Below are 15,291 nucleotides of genomic sequence, written 5' to 3' on the forward strand. Positions count from 1 at the left end.
TCATTGGGCTGTGGAGACGGGATTGGAGGCGTGTGGGGGGTTAAAATCCCGAAATCGGGGGGGCACAAACCCATCCCGTCCCCAACCCGCCTCCATGCCAGTTTCAAAGGAGGCGGGTACCCGACCCACACTGGGAGCCGCCTCCCTGAGGCGGGAAGGGGATTAGTGCCAATTAACTGCCTGTTAACAGGTAGTTAACAGGCAGTTTTTAGCCTAATCCCTATTTTCATTGGTGAAATGTGGGATTCCCAATGGCTCCAAACCACGCCAAGTTAGCGAGGTGGGTCGTCAGGATGAAGGGCTTGGAGGGGTTGAGATGTCCGGTGTTCAGGTGAATGATGGGTGCATGAGTGCAGAGGTAAGTGTGTTTGGTGTGTTTAAAGTGTTTAAAGAAGTTTTACTTACCTTTACAGCCTTCCTTCCTTCAGGTCTCGGGTGTCCCTCATCTCACCGGCACAGAAAGCAGAATGGCCGCGAACTGTCAAAAATTGCAGCTTTCAGCTTTCTGTTCCGGAGAGATCTCTAAATCATCCTGAGGGGAAGGAATTAACTTGGAGTACAGATTGTCAGTGTTTGACTGCTTCAAACAGCTGTCGAACGCTGATATTTCATCTGTCAAAAGGTCTTGACAGATGAAATGTCAATCTGTGACGTCACCTGTTGCCAGGTGGCCCTTAATTGGCCTGCTGAGCCCGCTGGGCGGGCTCAACAAGGTCAATCAAGTCAAAATCGCGTGGGTTGGCTAGAACTCGATGGAGGCGGGACTACAACGCCGAATGTTGTAGTCCCTCCTCCTACCCGCTTCCTCAATGAAAATCCAGCCCAAAGAATTTATGATTGAGATTTGCAAATATGTTGATGCCAATATATTTGGGATGCCAATAGGTGCCATGGTGTGGCAAGACACAGATTCATGGCTGCATTTTTTCATGTGTCATAACTAAGGCCGCCTATTTCTACCTCTGTAACATCGCCCGTCTCCGCCCTGCCTCAGTTCATCTGCTGCTGAAACCCACATCCATGTCTTTGTTACCTCTAGACTTGACTATTCCAACGCACTCCTGGTTGGCCTCCCATGTTCTACCCTATGTAAACTTGAGGTCATCCTAAACTCTGCTGCCCGTGTCCTAACTCGCACCACGTCCTGTTCACCCATCACCCCTGTGCTCGCTCACCTACATTGGCTCCCAGTTAAGCAATGCCTCAATTTTAAAATTCTCATCCTTGTTTCCAAATCTCTCCAGGTTTTTGCCTCCAGGAACTTCATTTCAAGTATTGATCTCTCTGTATGTTGAAGAACATTTTGGCATCAGTTCTAAATTTGCCTTTTGTCCCTTTGGGCCTGTTCCTTTTGTCCTGCTGTCATGGTTCAGATTGAAGCTGTGTTCCAGGTTTACCTTTTCTATACCAGTTACTATCTTACATACCTCTATGAGGTCCTCTCTAAGGGTGTTTATAGTTTGTGCTTCACAGTGACTCTAAAGTTGTCCATCATTTGAGCTCATAACATGGGCTGACATTCCAATACAGTACTGAAAGAGTGCTGCATTATTGGCCCTGCTGTCCTTTGGATGAGATGTTAGGCAAAGGTCCCGTTTATCTTTTCAGGAGGACATTAAAATTCCCATTGCACTTTTCAAAGAAGAGCAGATATCTCCCAATGTCATGGTCAATATTTCTCCCTCAACTAACACAACTGAAAACAAATTACCTGGTCATTCATTTCTTGCTTTTTGTGAAACCTGCTGTGTGCAACTTGGCTGAGAACAAATAATAATTCACTTGATGCACGTGAGATGATTTTCAGAGATGTGAAAAAGCATTCGATTCTTTCATCCAGTATATCTCCCGAGTCGGGTCCTAATCTGACCTTGGTTTGACACTGCACGGAGTATAACTTGAGTGTGGTGCCAAGCCCGGTTTAAAAAGTGCTCATGTAGTCCCTTTGGATCTCCTGAGCATTCTTTAAACTTACCTGGAATTGACTTAAATGAATGCAGACACTCCCACCTGTGTTCTCAAATCATTTAAAATTTAATGGCTGGAAGGGAAGCTTGCACATCCGTATAAAAATGCATGTACAGAACTGTCGCTTTGGCAGGAGAATCCCAATTGGAGGTGGGCAATGTTAAAGAACTACTGATACTGCAGCTACTGCTCTCAGATGGATAGCTGCAGTGTAAACATACCTTTAGTTGCTTCCTTTCAAGAATGAATAGTCCATGTTTTGCAATCTTTTTTCATCATCACTTTCTTAGCATTGAAGATCCATCTTGTGGCTGCCCTTCTCTGCATAAGCTACAGGGCTCCAGGGCTCGGACACAGCATTCAAACAGATATCCGATCAATTTAGCATGATTTGCATTCTATTTGTTCTGTTGATTGCTGCTCTGCAGTGACAGGATTTGTTAAGAACCGAGTCTACTAGCATCTCAACTTCATGCTTAGCTATTTTGACATAATCCATAGCGTCTGTATGTCGTCCATCCCTTTCTGCCACTTATTTTACACTTAACTGCACTGCAATTTCATTTCCCAGTACTCCTCTACTCACAGAATTAATCTTGTACATTTTGTAGGTCAATGACTACCCTTCCACTTTGGCATCATATGAAAATTTAAACCATATGCATTGAGCAAATTTTAAAAAAGGTGTCTGTAGGTGTCCATGGCAGTCCATTCAGCATTTCTAGCACCTCAACATCAATCCCCTAAGTGCCAACTGCGTCCTATCTTTCACAGAATCATAGAATAGTAGAGCAGAGAAGGAGGCCGTTCGGCCCATTGAGTCTGTGCCAGCTGTAAGATTATCATGGATTAGTTGGGTTTTAGCATACTTGCTTTACTATCTTATCTTATCTCAGTACCTTACAATCATCAGTAATGGATTTATAATCGTGTGTAAGAATTATGTATAACAGTCTGTAATCATCAACTGTATGCAATGGTAACCTGAATTATGTATAACATGTAACCCTTTCTATGCTTGAAAGTTGGATATTAGCCAACAGTAAGGATGAGACAGTGTACAGCTAGCCTGGGAACCAAGGTCAGGTGCAGCTGACACTGTGTTGGAATGTTATGATATCTGCGGTGAATTAAAAACAAAGGCCAAGAGCAAGGGTCCTATCTCAACCTATGGAGACATGTTCCTTTTGTCTTGACATAACTACCCCAGATATGAGTCTTGATGGTCAAAAACAGGCGATGTAAGAGTGTCATGAGTCTAAAACCGGCATAAGCTATGGTGCTGCGAACATACAATATTTATGATTGAATTTTGGGTTTGGGTGTCAGCCAGTGATTGGTTCAGGAGGACTCCATAGGTTTTGAATGAGAGTAAGGACTTCCAGAAGGCATTTGATAAAGTCTCACGTAAGAGACTGTTAACTAAGGTAGAAGCCCACGGAATTGAATGCAAATTATTGACCTGGTTAGGAAATTGGCTGAGCGACAGGAGACAGGCAGTAGGGATAATTGGTAGGTACTCTAATTGGCAGGATGTGACTAGTGGTGTCCCACAGGGATCTATGTTGGGGCCTCAACTATTCACAGTATTTATTAACAACTTAGATGATGGCATAGAAAGCCATATATCCAAATTTGCCCATGACAAAATGATAGGTAGCATTGTACATGAAAGCATAAAATTACAAAGGGATAGCGATAAATTAAGTGAATGGGCAAAACTGTGGCAAATGGATTTCAATGTAGGCAAATGTGAGGTCATCCACTTTGAACATTAAAAGGGTACTTTCTAATTGGTGAAAAGCTAAAAACAGTGGAGGTCCAAAGAGACTTGGGGGTCCAGGTACATAGAACATTAAAATGTCATGAACAGGTACAGAAAATAATCAAAAAGGCTAATGGAATGCTGGCCTTTATAGCTAGAGGACTAGAATACAAGGGGGTAGAAGTCTGCAGTTATACAAAACCCTGGTTAGACCACACCTGGAGTACTGTGAGCAGTTCTGGATACCACACCATAGGAAGGATATATTGGCCTTGGAGGGAGTGCAGCGTAGGTTTACCAGAATGATACCCGGACTCTAAGGGTTAAATTATGAGGAGAGATTAGACAAATTAGGATTGTATTCCCTGGAATTTAGAAGGTTAAGGCATGAACTGATTGAAATTTTCAAGGCATTAAGGGGAACAGATAGCGTAGATAGAGAGAAACTATTTCCGCTGGTTGGGGAGTCTAGGACTAGGGACCAAAGGTTAAAAATTAGACCAGACCTTTCACGAGTGAAATTAGGAAACACTTTTACACACAAAGGATGGAGAAGTTTGGAACTCTCTTCCGCAAACGGCAATTGATGCTAGATCAATTGTTAATTTTAAATGGGAGATTGATAGATTTTTGTTAACCAAAGATATTAAGGGATATGGGCCAAAGGTGGGTATGTAGAGTTAGGTCGCAGATCAGCCATGATCGCATTGAATGGAGGAACAGGCTCGAGGGGCTCAATAGCCTACTCCTGTTCCGATGTTCCTAAGGGTATAAGAAGAGGGTCTTAACAGCCACATATTGTAGAAGATTTCAGGAGTGGAAGATTTCGGAAAGAATAGAAGATTTCAGGAAAAATCAAGGAGACACCCGGGAGATGGAGAGAGAGAGAGAGAGAGAGAGAGAGAGAGAGAGACAAGAGACACAGGGTGCAGCCTAGTCACAGTTGCAGCTTCTACCCAGAATATAAGTGTTAATGTAAGTCTCAATTATACTCTGTAAACTGCTGCTCGAATACTGTAATGTAGTAAGTCTCGCTGTGCTGAATAAAGTTAAGTCACTGTCCCTAATACGGGTCAACCTCGAATCATTTGGAACCAGAGACCCTCTGGTATCTTATACGGCTCTTTCAAAGCCCAATCCAGTTAGTCCCAATGCCCCGCTCTGTCCCCATATCCCTGCAATTTTTTCTCCTTCAAGTATTTATCCAATTCTCTTTTGAAGGCTACTATTGAATCTGTATCCACCACCCTATCAGGCAGTGCATTCCAAATCCTAACCACTCGTTGCATAAAAAAGTTTTTCTCATGTCGGCCCTGGTTCTTTTGCCAATCACCTCAAATCTGTACCCTCTCATTATCGACCCTTCCGTCATTGGAAACAGTTTCTCTTTATTTACTCTATCTAAACCCTTCATAATTTTGAACACCTCTATCAAACCTCCTCTTAGCCTTCTCAGCTCTAAGGAGAACAACCCCAGCTTTTCCAGTCTATCCACGTACATGTAATCTCTCATCCCTGGAACTATTCTAGTAAATCTCTTCTGTAGCCTTTCTAAAGCCTTCATGTCCTTCATAAACTGTGTTGTCCAGAACTGGACACAATATTCCAGCTGGAGCAGAACTAGTGTTTTATATAGATTTAGTCCTAAATGGCCGACCCCCTTATCCGGAGACTGTGCACACTAGTTCTATACTGTCCAGCCAGGGGAAACAGCCTCTCAGTAACTACCCAGTCAATCCCCCTCAGAATCTGATGGAGGAAAAATTGAGTTGCGCTCCCTTTGGGGTGCTCACTTCGCCAGGGCGCTACTTTTAGCGCCCCGTAAAAATTAGCGCCCTCGCGGCCAAAATTTATCGGTAGCGCCCCAAGAGGAAGGTGGGTGCTACTGGAAGCGCCCCGCCTCCCTCTTGGGGCGCTGTGAGTGAATATCGCGACGCTACGTGCCACAGCGCCACTCGCTGCGGCATGTCGCGCCGCAGTACTGCAGCCCTTCCTCCCCTTCTTAAAGGGAAGGGGCCTTGTGCAGAATGACCCAAGGCCCAGCAGGGCCACCAGGGATTGGAGTGCCGGCAAAGGAGCCCGGCACTCAAGAGAACGCAGCCGGCACTCCGCAGGGGGGCTTCAGAGAAGGCCGGTGACGGCAGAGGGGGCAGGTGCTGGCAGGCGGCCAGCAACAAAACTGGCCGCCCGGCACCTTCCCTTTAATTACCAGCTGCAGGTAGGCCCCCCTGACCCCATCGGACATAGCGTCCGCCGGTAAGTCGGGGCACTACCGAAGATCGCAGCCGGGGCGCTGCGCATAGCAATGATGTCTTAGAGTGCTAACGGGAGGCGCAAAGCAACCAAATCTTTAGGCCTATATGTTTCAATGAGATCACCTCTCAATCTTCTAAGGTCCAGAGAGTATAGGCCCATTCTACTCAATCTCTCCTCATAGGACAGCCCTCCCATCCCAGGAATTGATCTAGTGAACCTTTGTTGCACCCCATCTAATGCAAGTATATGCTTTGCTAGGAACAGAGATCAAAACTGTGCACAGTACTCCAGGTGTGGTCACACCAAAGCCCTGTATAATTGCAGCAAGGTTTCCTTACTCTTATACTCCAACCCCTTGCAATAAAGGCCAACATAACATTTGCCTTCCTGATTGCTTGCTTTACCTGCAGGTTAACTTTCTGTGTTTCGTGTACAAGGACACCAAAATTCCTCTGAACACCAACATTTAATAATTTCTCACCATTTAAAAAAGATTCTGCTTTTCTATTCTTCCTACCAAAGTGAATAACCTGCCACTTCCCCACATTATACTCCATCTGGCAACTTCTTGCCCACTCATTTAACCCGTCTATATCCCTTTGCAGGCTCTTTTGCCGCGATTTCGCCGACTGGGGTGGCTGGGGTCAGTGTCGGTGTCGTGGTCCCAACCCACTGCCTACTGCAGTCCGCACTCTCCAAGTGATTTTACATTGATTGGGCTGGTTAAGCCCGCCCTGTGATGTTCCCGGCCAATTAAACGGAAGCAGGTCTGATGACGTCATTTGATGACGCGTCATCAGCCTGTTTCCTTAAATGGGCCATGTCCACATTCATTTTGACAGTTGTGCTTTCAGTATGCTACAGCATTGAGGTGCTGCAAACACTGACAAGCACTGCACAAAGGTGGACGGTTGCATCCAGGCTCTCGCATGAGTCCCTCCATGTGCTTATGAAGGGAGTCACAGCACGCAGGAAGGTTCTCTTCCCTTCCAGGGGCGGAAGAGACCTCCCCAGGACACCAATGCAGGCTGGTTGCACATTGCACAAGAGGGCAAAATCAGAGATGCCATCAGGAGCACCAGGCTGCAGTGGTGCAAACCTTTCAATGATCTCAGTAGATCACGAAATGTTACTTCAAAGCCACACTCAACCTCATCCTGCTGTGCCATTGTTCTTTGATGTAATGTTTTCCTGACTAACCTGTTTGGACACCATTCACACCTTTGATCGCTGTGATTATCTCTCTGCCGAGGTGCGACAAATGGCAGTTAGAAAGATTACCTGTAATCATCTGGCATTATTCTCTGACTATATAAGCTGTGTCTTTATGCATCTCTCCACTTCACCTGACGAAGGAGCAGCGCTCCGAAAGCTTGTGATTTCAAATAAAACTGTTGGGCTATAACCTGGTGTTGTGTGACTTCTTACAGCTGTGCCACTCATCACATTCCCATCACTCTGCCTTCTCTACCCTACTCCTGCACATCCTTATTCACACCAACTTATCTTGCACCCCACCATTCCCTCTCTATCGACATTATCACTTCCCCATCTCACTAGCCACCCCTCTCACTCACCCTCATCCTAGTCCAATCATACCAACTAACAACTAGATGTAATATCTCCAAGTTTGCAGATGACACAAAGCTGGGTGGGCGTGTGTGCTCTGAGGAGGATGCCGAGAAACTCCAGGATGATTTGGACAGGTTGGGTGATTGGGCAGAAGCATGGCAGATGCAGTATAATGTGGATAAATGCGAGGTTATCCACTTTGGTGGCAAAAACAGGAAGGCCGATTATTATCTGAATGGCAATAGATTGGGAGAAGGGGAAGTGCAACGAGACCTGGGTGTCCTTGTGCACCAGTCACTGAAGGTAAGCATGCAGGTGCAGCAGGCGGTTAAGGCGGCAAATGGTATGTTGGCCTTCGTAGCGAGAGGGTACGAGTACAAGAACAAGGATGTCTTGCTGCAGTTGTACAGGGCCTTGGTGAGACCACACCTTGAGTATTGTGTGCAGTTTTGGTCGCATTATCTGAGGAAGGATGTTCTTGCCATGGAGGGAGTGCAGCGAAGATTCACCAGACTGATACCTGGGATGGCAGGAATGACGTATGAGGAGAGATTGGGTCGATTGGGCTTATACTCGCTGGAGTTTAGAAGAATGAGAGGGGATCGCATTGAAACTTATAAAATTCTAACAGGACTGGACAGACTGGATGCAGGAAGGATGTTCCCGATGGCGGGGGAGTCCAGAACCAGGGGTCACAGTCTAAGGATAAGGGGTAAGCCATTTAGGACAGAGATGAGGAGGAATTTCTTCACCCAGAGAGTGGTGAACCTGTGGAATTCTCTACCACAGAAGGCAGTGGAGGCCAATTCATTAAATATATTCAAGAAAGAGTTGGATATATTTCTTAATGCTAAAGGGATCAAGGAATATGGGGAGAAGGCAGGGACAAGGTACTGAATTTGGATGATCAACCATGATCTCATTGAATGGCGGAGCAGGCTCGAGGGGCCGAATGGCCTACTCATGCTCCTATCTTCTATGTTTCTATGTTTCTATGTAACAACACACAAGGGTAGGCACTTGGGTGTCTTATGCTATGTTCATGTAAATTTTCTGTTAATGTGTTGTCAAACATTGAAATCTTTATTTTCAACACTTTGCCTTATTGGACAGATCTGTGCTCACCTTTGGAAGTGTCTTAGTGAGTTCCAGTGAATGTTGAGAAATAACTCCTCCTCCCCCCCCCCCCCCCCCCCCACACACACAAATGTGATGAGTGTGAAAGGAATGGCTTGGACATTATAAGGATGCTTTATGGTGCTGGTGATGTCAAGCTGGCGCATCATATGGCAGCCGGGGTGTACAGCATCAAGTGAAGTAAATCTGGCTATGGTGATGCCATCGCTGGCCTCCCGGGCAGCAATGTGGTCGGGTGCTGATGCCCTGTGCAGCATCTGGTGCTTGCGGAGAAGGTTGATGTTGTTGTTGGTGCTGCTGGTGTTGGGGCTGGGGCTGATCGTCGAGGGATTCAGAGAAGTAAGGTGAGATTTTTTCAAGGGCACCAATGTTGCTGGAATAGATGGCAGCTGAAGTTGAGATGACAGAAGCGATCTGTCAATGGTAAGAGAAGTCCTGAAGGCTCAAGCTTCTGACCAGCTGGGAAATGGTAGCTTTCATACCACTTTTGCAGCTGTCACCTATTCATAGCAATGGGGAGATGTGGAGAATCCGGCCTACTTACGTGACGTGATCTCCGAATGACCGGAACCTCATTAAAAAAAAGTGGTAAAATAGAAGTAGGCTGGCAAAATAGTAGTTAACAAGTGTTTAACAATCATTTAACTATCTTAAATGCCTCCTCCGCCGCTTGGTTTTGGGTCTGTTTTGAATTCGCAGACCTGACAGTTGAAATTTACATGGTGGCGGGTTCGGAGTGGGCTCCCAACCTGCTGTCAATCATTTCGATTTTGACAGCAGACCCGCCTCCAAACCCGCACTCTGAGCGCTGGCAAAATTCAGCCCTTTGTGTCTTCCTCAGAGCTTACTTTCCCACCTAGCTTTGTATCGTCAGAAAACTTGGATACATTACACTCGGTCCCTTCATCTAAGTCATTAACATAGATTGTAAATAGCTGAGGCGCCAGCACTGATCTTTGCGGCACCCCACTAGTAACTGCCAACCTGAAAATGACCCGTTTATTCCTACTCTCTGTTTTTTGTCCTTTAACTAATCCTCTAGCCATGCTAATATATTACTCACAGTCCCTATCTTTTGTAATAACCTTTCGTGTGGCACCTTATCGAATGCCTTTTGGAAATCCAAATTTACTACATTCACTGGTCCCCCTTTATCTACCCTGTTACATCCTCAAAAGCTCTAATAGATTTGTCAAATACAATTTCCCTTTCATAAATCCATGTTGACTCTGCCTAATTATATTATGATTTTCTATGTGCCCTGTTACCACTTCCTTAATAATGGATTCCAACATTTTCCTAACATCTGATGTCAGGCTAACTAACCTATAGTTCCCTGTTTTCTCTCTCCCTCCTTTCTTGAATTTGCTATCTTCCAATCTACTGCAACCGTTCTGGAATCTAAGGAATTTTGGAAGATCACAACCATTGCATCCACTATCTCTGCAGCCACCTCTTTTAGAACCCTTGGATGTAGGCCATCAGGTCCAAAGGATTTGTCAGTCAATTGCTTATCCCATTCACAGATTTTATCTTGAGTTCTGATCGCTTTAAGCCTACTGAATTCAGCCAATACCTTCCTTTTATCAAAGTATATATATTAAAGGTTGGTGAAGTACCTCAGTGTTTTAATTAACTAATCACACCCTACCACAGGATTTAGGAAAGCTTCCATCAGTGCATTAACATAATGTAATGATATTCCATGGTAATGCCAGACAAATTGCTGTTTACTGTCCTATAAATCCCCTCAAAATGTGGAATGATCTAAAGGTCCCACTGTGGCAATATCAATAAAAAGCAGACAGAATAAAACTACTTTTACCACTTCTTAATTACTGCAGCATATTACAAATGTGGCAAGTGCAACGCATCCAAGCAGGGTTTAAACTACCATTCTCTCAGTGTTTCATTTTTTTTACAAGCTGCTACAGTATCTTACAGATCGATGAAGATGTCACTGTCTGAGACACTTAGCTACACGGTGGGGTGTACAAATCGTGGGCTGGGCTCCAAATCCACACCAACAATGTTTTATTCTCATCCTCCAGAGGTTTGAATATGTAAAGAGTATCAGTTAGCGTGCAGACACGAATGTAATCAACAGGCTCTGATGATGCCATAAACTGCGAGATTGGATTCCTAACTATGTCACAGGCAACCGTTCAGTTTTTCCAATATCTAGGGGTAGCCTTTTGCCTTCATTGCCTGGGCAGTAAGCTGGCACAGTAGATCATTATAGAACTTGCCCACCAGATTGCTGCCCAGGGGGTGAAGGTGAAAATCTACCCACTAGAGGGCAGTGAATTTCTGACATTTATAACAAATACTGTCAATGGTGGTAGATGTCATAGCTTTTTTCATTAAAGAATTGGATCCAATGTAGGACCTCACAGGTTATAACTCTCATGATGTAGGACCTCACAATTTATAACATTCACAATGTAGAATATCACACAATATCACATCATTTCCAACAGTGAACTGCATCAAAATTTAATGTAGTCATTATATCATAAAGTGTTAAAGAAAATTAAATTGCACTATATTCTTGAAAAATATTTAGTAAACTTTATTTCGTCTGGGGAAGAAAAGCTAAAAGACTCCAGTGCTCAGTGGAGCAGTCTGCAATTCTACACAAGGAAAACAGAGTGGAGGAATTAAAGATTGAACAGAAGATTTGGTGTTTTGTATCTTGCGATACATCGTTATGTCATCACTTGCAAGTGATGGGATGATACAACATGACGACATGTTGTAGGTTTGAAAAAGTAGGAAATTAAACTGATGCCCTTTTAATTTTATCTTCTATTTAATTACATGCTCATACACAGCCGCAATCAACTGTTTTGATTTCTTCCTAAGTAAGTGGTTCCATTACTGGACTGAGCATCACATTGGCTTGGATTTTGCTGTAAAAATAATGGTGAGACTATCAGTGCTCACCGTTATTAAAGCGTAAATCAGACAGCAACTTCCAGCAACTGCGCATGCGCAGTTAAAAGTGGAAATCAGGAAGCTGCTGTCCAAGTTGCCCTGCTCCTCCAGAAGCTGCGATATACTGGTATTTCACTGAGAGACTTGGCATTGAAACACATGCAATGACGTGAAGTTGGGGTACTTATGTCCCAGAAAAAGTTGGGACTTGTCCATTCATTTTAAGTGAATTTTTAAAGGTGTGATAAGTCTTAATTACTGCAAAACAACCTCTCTAGCACTGAAAATTTATTTTTACAAGTGTGGAGGCTCATTCCTTCAGATGTTAATTATTGTTGGAGATTTAAAAAAATAAAATAAAAAATATATTTTTTACCTTTTTCTTTGTCTCTTTTATCTTTCTCGCTCTCTTAAACTAATTTGGCAGGGGGATGGGCACCAGGATGTAGCATTATAAAGGAGGAACAAGGTGCACAAAGGATTGGGAGAGACAGATAGCACTAGAGCAAGAAATAATACGGTAATAGGTGGGGTCAGACAAAGAGAGAATAAAAGGTCTAAGATAGGTTTACAGTGCATGTGTGTGAATGCACGGAGTGTGGTAAATAAGGTTGGTGAGCTAAAGGTGCAAACAGACACATGGGAATGTCGTGGCGATAATGGAGACCTGGCTCAAAAAAAGGCAGGATTTGGTACCAAGGGGGAAAAATTTGATTGCTTTGCGCCTCCTGTTAGAGCCCTAAGAGGATGCTAATGGTGCAAAGCAACTAGCGTCCGGGCGCGGCGATGTTTGCGCCGCTCGCAAAATTGACCAGACATTTTGCGGCGGTGCTAAACACTACCGCCATGATCGCCTGCGCCCCGGACCGGAGATTGAGTGGCGCCCCCTGCCTTTCCGCCTGCCGCTAGCAACGACAGCTGGAGGGGAAGGTTTTGCAGTCGGGAAGGGACTGGAGGAGCACTATTTAAATGCGGCCGCTTCCTGCTTTTTTTTGTCTGTGACATTTTTGCACCATGCATTCTGAGAGAGAGAGAGAGAGAGAGAGAGAGAGAGAGAGAGACAGAGAGACTTCTGGAGAGATTCAACGCTGTGTGAAGGAGTTTTGGGTACTGAGCAGCACTTTGCAGGTTCATTTTGATTTGACCTTCCTTGCATCAATTTAGAAGAGTCTGTGGGGGCTGCACTCCGAGCTCTTTCCCTGGGCCTCTCCACTGTTCTTTCCAGTAGAATTGATGTACAGGTCTCTCCAAGCCGAGATTCAAGGCTGCAATGAGCAGGGTGGGGATGGAGAGCAAGATCGACCCTTCTGTTTGAAGAACTGGCTGGCGCCATTGTGTCTGTGTTCCATTGCTAACTGACATCACATGAGCTTCGCCAGCGCTCTGAGGTAGCGCCTCGCTCCTCAGCGTTAGCGCCTTAAGAGAGGTGTGTAGCACCTGATTTAGCGCTCCAATCACCTCCAGGGGTGCTAGAAGCCAAGTTTGCAGTCAGAGGTGATAATTAACGCAAGGCGCTAAACTTTGCGCCCGGCCGATAATTGTGCCCCAAATGGAGCTATACCGAATTTCTCCCCCCAAATATTCCTGGATATAAGGTGTTCAGGAAATATTGGGAAGGAAAGAAAGGAAGTGGGGTGGCAGTATTGATTAAGGAGAATATTACAGTGAGAGAGAGAGCGGATGTCCTGGAGGGGTCAAGGACAAAATCTATTTGGCTCGAGTTGAGAAACAATAGAGGTGCCATTACACTACTAGCTGTATTCTATAGGCCGCCAACTAGTGGGAAGGATATAGAGGAGCAGATTTGCAGGGAAATTACAGAGAGGTGCAAGAACTATAGAGTAGTGATAAGGGGGCTTCAACTATTCTAATATAGACTGGCATAGTAATAGTGTAAAGGGCAGAGAGGGGGAAGAATTTCTGAAGTGTGTTCACGAGAACTTTCTTGATCAGTACGTTTCCAGCCCAATGAGGAAGGAGGCATTGCTGGATCTGGTTCTGGGGAATGATGTGGGTCAAGTAGAGAAAGTGTCAGTAGGGGAACAATTAGGGAACAGTGATCACAGTATCATAAGGTTTGGACTAGCTATGGAAAAGGACAGGGAGCAATCTAGAGTAAAAATACTTAATTGGAGGAAAGCCAATTTCAGTGGGTTGAGAATGGATCTGGCCCGGGTAAATTGGAATCAAAGATTGGCAGGCTAAACTGTAATCAAACAATGGGCTGCCTGTAAAGAGGAGATGGTTCGGGTACAGGCGAGGTACATTCCCACGAGGGGGAAAGGTGGGGAAACTATAGCCAGAGCTCCCTGGATGATGAAAGAGATAGTGAGTAAGATGAAGCAGAAAAAGGGGACGTATGACAGATATCAGATTGAGAATATAAGTGAGAACTAGGCTGATTATAGAACATTCAGAGGGGAAGTGGAAAAGGAAATAAGAGGGGCAAAGAGAGAGTCTGAGAATAGATTAGCAGCTAACATAAAAGGGAATTCAAAAGTCTTCTATAGGCATATAAATGGTAAATGGGTAGCAAGAGGAGAGGTGGGGCCGATTATGGACCAAAATGGAGACCTACGCATGGAGGCAGAGGGCATAGCTGAGGTACTAAATATGAGTACTTTGCATCTGTCTTCACTAAGGAAGAAGATGCTGCCAAAGTCATAGTGAAAGAGGAGGTAGTTGAGATAATGGATGAGATAAAAATTGATAAGGAGGAGGTACTAGAAAGGCTGGCTGTACTTAAAGTAGATAAGTCACCAGGACCAGATGGGATGCATCCTAGGATGCTGAGGGAAGTGAAGGTGGAAATTGCGGAGGTACTGGCCATAATCTTTCAATCCTCCTTGGATATGGGGCTGGAGCCAGAGGATTAGAGAATTGCAAATGTTACACCCTTGTTCAAAAAAGGGTGTAAGGATAAACCCAGCAATTACAGGCCAGTCAGCTTAACCTCGGTTGTGGGGAAGCTTTTAGAAACGATAATCCAGGACAAAATTTACAGTCACTTGGAAAGTATGGATTAATTAAGGAAAGCCAGCACTGATTTGTTAATGGCAAATCATGTTTAACTAACTTGATTTGAGTTTTTTGATGAGATAACAGAGAGGGTTGATGAGGGCGATGCGGTTGATGTGGTGTACATGGACTTCCAAAAGGCATTGGATAAAGTGCCACATAATAGGCTTGCCAGCAAAGTTGAAGCCCATGGAATAAAGGGACAGTGGTAGCATGGATACGAAATTGGCTAAGCGACAGGAAACAGAGAGTAGCGGTGAACGGTTGTTTTTCGGACTGGGGGAAGGTATACAGTGGTGTTCCCTAGGGGTCGGTACTAGGACCACTGCTTTTCTTGATATATATTAATGACACAGACTTGGGTGTACAGGGCACAATTTCAAAATTTACAGCTGACACAAAACTTGGAAGTATAGTGAACAGTGAGGAGGATAGTGATAGAGTTCAAGATGATATAGACAGGCTGATGGAATGGGCGGACATGTGGCAGATGAAATTTAACGCAGAAAAGTGCAAAGTGATACATTTTGGTAGGAGGAATGAGGAGAGGCAATATAAACTAAAGGGTACAATTCTAAAGGGGGTGCATGAACAGAGAGACCTGGGGGTATATTTGCACAAATCATTGAAGGTGACAG

General features: G+C 44.6%; 1 protein-coding gene across 2 annotated transcripts in view; it reads right to left on the reverse strand.

The window, feature by feature from the left end:
* Nucleotides 1-15,291, reverse strand: part of parp8 (poly (ADP-ribose) polymerase family, member 8) — a 627,363-nt gene that overhangs the window by 104,407 nt on the left and 507,665 nt on the right. The window lies entirely within an intron of this gene.

Source organism: Somniosus microcephalus, chromosome 2 (genome assembly GCF_052327205.1).
Source record: "Somniosus microcephalus isolate GS21.2 chromosome 2, FLI_Smic_1.0, whole genome shotgun sequence".
Lineage (NCBI taxonomy): Eukaryota > Metazoa > Chordata > Chondrichthyes > Squaliformes > Somniosidae > Somniosus > Somniosus microcephalus.